This window comes from Terrapene carolina, unplaced genomic scaffold, assembly GCF_002925995.2.
Source record: "Terrapene carolina triunguis isolate 2854851 unplaced genomic scaffold, T_m_triunguis-2.0 Scaffold112, whole genome shotgun sequence".
Classification (NCBI taxonomy): Eukaryota; Metazoa; Chordata; order Testudines; family Emydidae; genus Terrapene; species Terrapene triunguis.
Genome location: NW_020664463.1, coordinates 9748991 through 9754585, shown reverse-complemented (window position 1 = coordinate 9754585; position 5595 = coordinate 9748991). Strand labels below are relative to the sequence as shown.

Here is a 5595-nt window from a genome sequence, read left to right as displayed (position 1 = left end):
GCCGCTCTCTCCCCGGCGGCCGGGGGGAGGGCGGCCAGAGCCCTGGGGGGAGGGCGGCGAGGCCCGGCTGGGGCTCGGCTCTCCCCCCCCGCGGCCAGAGCGCCGCGCCGCCGCCCCCCTCCAGGTGCCGCCCCAAGCACCAGCTTGGGTGCTTGGTGCCTGGGGCCGGCCCTGCCTATTTTACAGATGGACAACTGAGAGACAGAGAGATTAAGGATGGGAGTTAGTTGCCTAAATACCTCTGAGGATCTGGGCCCAAGCTCCTTGCCCAAGATCACATAGGAAATGCATGGCAGAACTGGGAGTTGAACCTAGATTTTTCTGAACCTCACTTTAGCACCGGAACTGAAAGACCCTGCTTCTAAACGCTTTCAAATCTTCTGTGGCATTCTGCTGCTATTTCTGGCACAGAAAGTAGCCTGGAGGTGCAGGGGTCGTCTTTGAGCCCTGAATAAATGCTACTGAAAGCATCAGTGGCTCTCAGACTCTTCCTAACTGATGTGTGCGGGAGACAGTTTCTGTTGTGGAAAAAGTTGTGTCTTTGCAGACTCCCAGCACTGGCATGAGCTCAAGGAGAGACCATGAAAGCTTTGGACTTTTGACAGGAAATTCCACTTTCCATAAACTCAGTGTAAAATAAATGATGATTTCCATATTTCCTTTCTTACACAACAGATTGTAGCTGTGTGCTGTTACTAATGGGATTGGGTAAGCATTACAACATCAGTGAACTACCTGCTCTGTGTGAAGGCAGAGATGAGCTGCCAACAGACCTGTCGGGGGAGTGTAGCAGTGATGGAGGGCAATGAATGGGATGGCTTTTTGCAGCATTGAAGGGACTTGTTGCTGAAAGGGTCAGGTAGAATAAAGTGGTGATATACTTTGGAAAGGAGGGGGAAGCATTGGGCAGGAGAGAAATTTTAGTGCTCCATCTCCCAGCTTTCGAGCCTTCGTTTGAAGCTTCTGCTGCTGCCACCATAGGGCACCTCTCCTGTCTTTAATTCACCACCCTACCATCTGTCTGTCTCTGATCTTGAGACCTGACACTGCAAGAGACTGAACATCTCCTGTGAAGTGAAGGGGAGCTGAAAAAAATTAGAATCTCACAGGAGGCACTCAACACCTTGCATGAATGGGCTCTTACTGGTTAAATTGGATTCAACTGTAGCCTCCACAATGGGGAAAAAATGTGCTGCCTTCCTCTGTCTTGACCACCACTTCTTCCTGCTTTTTGATTCAGCTGTGAGTCTATAGCACGATTTGGAGCACAGCTGAACTGACAAAGAAGCATTAGTAGCTATAAGGGAGGCAGGCTGCCAGTGAACGCATCAGTCTCAGTGCACACACACTCTAAAACAAGATTTATAGTAAGAGGGGTCACCCAGGGCCACAGACATGTGCTGAGATGGTTGTCATGGGCGAGTGGAGCATCATCCATCTCCTACCCTGTACTCTGTAAAGGAAACCATAGTACTATAAAATATTTTAAACACCTTGTCTGAGCCTTAAACAGTTGGTTTTCTTATGAATAAAGATGGGCTTGAGCTATTAACTTCAGATCTAAAAATAAGCTTTTCTGATGTTCAGGGACAGTGGCTGATCCAGCGCTCCATTTCATGAACATGAGTAATGCTGCATCCTAATAGGATGGTATCATCTGGCACTTCTGGAAAACTGCTCGAAGTCGTGATCCGACCAACACCGCTGGCTGCTCTGGCTCTATCTGACCTTCAAGTCTGCAGCTGCTTCAGGGCTTTTTCTGCTTCCCAGCTCAACCACAAGCAAGCACAGATTTGCTCAGCTGAGCCAAGGATATGTATAAAACAAAAGACGGCCTGAAGCATAGCAGGACAAAATCTCTTTATTTCTTTCTCTCTGTTTATTTGCAACCACCCAAATGACCCAAACAGCAGAGCAAAAGAACCCTAACCTACTATGGAACTCATCCCCCTCACTTCACAAGGCTATGAGTAGTCAGGTGTGGCTTATTTTCCCTCTAAACCTTAGGTCACGCTCTCAGTTTTACTCTCCTTTTCCTATGTGTCCTACAGTCATTTTGATCTTGTTGGTTTCCCCACAGTCCCCACCCTGAGCACTTCAAAATACAGAATACACACTTTTCAAAAACAAGTGTACTTACCAAAAACCAACCATGTCTAAGAGCATAGGAACGGTGTTCTTACACAGACCATGGGGCTGCTGTATGTCAGTATCCTGTCTCCATCCACTGGAGCCGATGTTGGCTATTTCAGAGGAAGGCAAACTGTGTACCCATTGTAACTTTGCAACACTATACGCTGGGGATCTTCCTGGGCCCTACCTCATGAACATTTTATATCTGAGACATTAGCATTGATAGCCCTTGTATGTTTTTTCCAGCTTGTGTCAGTGCAGCTGCTATTCCTGTCTATATAAATGGATAGAAATGCAAGAAATTGCCAGGCTGGAACAGATCCCTGGTCTGGGTAGTATGGTATCCTATTTCTGGTATTTCTCTTTTACTTGGCCTCAGTCCAGCTGAGCAATGAAATGTTAGTTGAGCCAAGGACAGCCTAATGGTCAAGGCACGGACTTAATTTGGTCAGGCTGCATCACAAAGCGTGCGCTTTATTTGGTCACACTCTTTGCCTCTGAATTTCATGTAAAATCTAGCACTGCTTATGTGGAAAAAGTGCCTTTTCGTAGAATGGCCTATTTCTCTGCAACTTGCGACCTGCATAAAGAGCTTTGCACTAATCCCATGTTCTCTCCACTGCTGTAAATAGACTAGAGGTCAGTGGTTAAATTGGGAGGGAGTCCCTCTGTCCTAGTAGAACATGGGAAGTTGGGTCAGTTGGGTCCTGGCAGATTAGCTTGCAGTATGTTAGGAAAATTCTAAATTTAGGATTTGGGTGGGACATTGTTTATTCATGGCAGCTTAATATCAGGCTAAAGGAAGAGGCCAATCTAGTCTGCAGTGAAATGCATAATAAAGGCCTTTGCACATTAAGGATCACGTGCCTTGAATATCTCCATTCTGACTGCTGCCTTAGTGGTCCTGATCATACAGATAAAAGGGGTGCCCAGTGGAATTCAAATGTTTCATTTGCCTGGTGTTTCCTTTTCCATTTTGAGGAAAATGAATACAGCATCTCTCTCTCATCCATGCATGAGGAAACAGACTTGAGCCAGTAGTGGTTGTATTTGAGTCATTTGCCCCTATGGTCCCACCTCAAGGGTTAAATAGATCTGGTTTAAAAAAAAAATGGGATAGAACACTTTTCTGTCATAATGCAGTTTTGACTAAATCAAAACTTTTTGCAGGAACGTACAGATTTTTGACTAAATTTTGCAATGGGTAAAAGTCAAAACATTTTGTGTTCAGAGTAATTTTGATTTTTGTTTGGCTTTTGGTATTAAACATGTATGTAATATTTTAATATGGTATAAAAGTCACAACAAAATGAATTGAAATGACACTTTTGAAATGAAATGTTTTTACATTGATGAAACATTTCAAAGCTATTGAAAATAAATGTTTAGATGGTCCCAAGTTGATTTTTCTTTTTTCCCCCTCTTAATTTTTGGTTCACAGGAAACTACAAAATTTTGGCTTTTCGTTCTGGTTTGGAGCAATTTTTTTTTGTCAGGCTCTCCTGCAGAATGGAAATTGTGGCTCCCAACCAGCTCTAATAAGCTGTAATGTTGTCTGAAGCACCAGCCAAATGCAGTTCAATGTGGAAGAATCATTATCGAGAAGGGAAAGGGAAAATTTGGTTGTGGTTTTTTAAAAGAAGTTCAAAATAAGCTGGAAGAGATCCACGGTGACCTTTTGTTAGTCAGATAAGCAAGCATCTAGGTCTTTCCCTGAAGACTGTCAAAATTTAACTGGTGCTCCTATTACTTAGCTTGCACTGAGATATGGAAACTGGTGGGAACTTCCTTTAAGCTGTAGCCAGGACTTGCACTGATAATCGAAGGTAGAGATGAATAGTTCACTGTGATCTTTTCTCACCTTTTTCATGGTACTGTCTTTACGAGGCAATCTGGGTCAGGATTTTAGCTTCTAGGCAAAGGAAGCTCCTGCAATATTGCAGCACCCTGTGGGGTGAAAAAGCTTTAAAAAAATTTTTGTTTTGTTTTTTGGCATGGATAGAGACTACAGGCATCATTTTTATTGCCAGAGGTCCTAAGTAGAAATCCTGGCACATTTTAAAATCAAGAATTAGTGCTGCTGTTGTCTGGATTTATGCCATTTGATGCCTTTTCAGAGATGATCTCTTTTAAGAAGAAGATGAAACCAAAGCAGCCTTTGGCCTTTTCCTACTGTTCAATGTTTATGGGGGGGGGGAATAAATGTAATTTTTACCTTTTTATTTCATGTTTCTAAAAAAAGAAGTTTCATTTTGGTTTTCAAGTGATTGTTGGAATTTTATGTAATCTGCATTCATTAGTCTAGACAAGAAATTTTCATCTTATCACTAGAAACAACTTGATTAAATTTAGCAGTGTTGAAATAGCATTAGACTAGCTGAGTTTAAGCAATTTTTAAAAAATAAATTGCGACATTCAGGCTGGATGCGTAGGCAGTTGGTAATGTCAGTGCAAAATATTCAGCTCCTGTTCTCTTTCCAGGGTTATGGTGACTATACAAAATTACTATTTGGTAACCTATGTAAAATAAGCTTGGTGATCTTGGTCCAGAAAATGGACAGATATCCACACCATAAGAAATTGTATTGCAATTTACACTACTCTGATCAGTGAGGTCAATAATCAAGGCCCTAAATTAGCACCAACCACCCTCTTAGTCTTAATAGTGGAAAGTTTGCACTTCCATTGCCCTACCTCTATTTGTGGACCTGATCCAAAGCCTGTTGAAGTCAAGGGGAGTCTTTCCAGTGACGTCAATGTTTTTTGAGTAAGGCAATGGATAAATAAAGGACCTTGTGCACCAGTACTGTCATTTTGATCCCCAAACTGACTTATTTGCAAAATAAATATGTAGCTCCCAGGTTTGTCTTGTATCCTGTTGAGGTTTAGATAGGCAGTGAAATTGGCAGGTTTATAAACACCCAACCCTGCGCCAATATACAAATACCTGATAAGTTTTCAATTATTAAATACTAGCTCAGCTTTATTTCTATAGCTTTGCAATGGCAGTTTGTGTGTTCTATTGTTCCCAAAAGTGTATCTGATGATAAAATCATTTCCAGTATGTTCAAATCATGTTAATAATAGCAAAGTGACTGAAGTTTTACTGTGACCACACTGAATCATGAATGAAGGGAACAGATTTTACTTGTAATGTGCAAATATTAAACATGTTTAAATACTAAATAGTAATGTTCTTCTTTTAATTGTATGCAGTGGTGGTGTAGCTGTGTGTCCCAGGATATTAGAGAGACAAGATGGGTGAGATAATGTCTTTTATTGGACCAACTTCTGTAGGGGAGAGAATGACAAGCTTTCAAGTGACACAGAGCTCTTCCCAGACCTGAGGAAGAGCTCTGTGTCGCTTGAAAGCTTGCCTCTCTCACCAACAAGAAGCCGGTCTTAGCCACGGGCCCCCACTGCACTGCCAACCGGACTTTTGATGGCCCGGTCAGTGGTGCC

General features: G+C 42.6%; 1 long non-coding RNA gene across 1 annotated transcript in view; it reads right to left on the bottom strand.

The window, feature by feature from the left end:
* Window positions 1-5307, bottom strand: part of LOC113406608 — a 10083-nt gene extending 4776 nt beyond the window's left edge. The window contains exon 1 of the long non-coding RNA XR_003369808.1: window positions 2141-5307. This is a non-coding gene — a long non-coding RNA (uncharacterized LOC113406608). The remainder of the gene's footprint in view (window positions 1-2140) is intronic.
* Window positions 5308-5595: the final 288 nt, after the last annotated feature.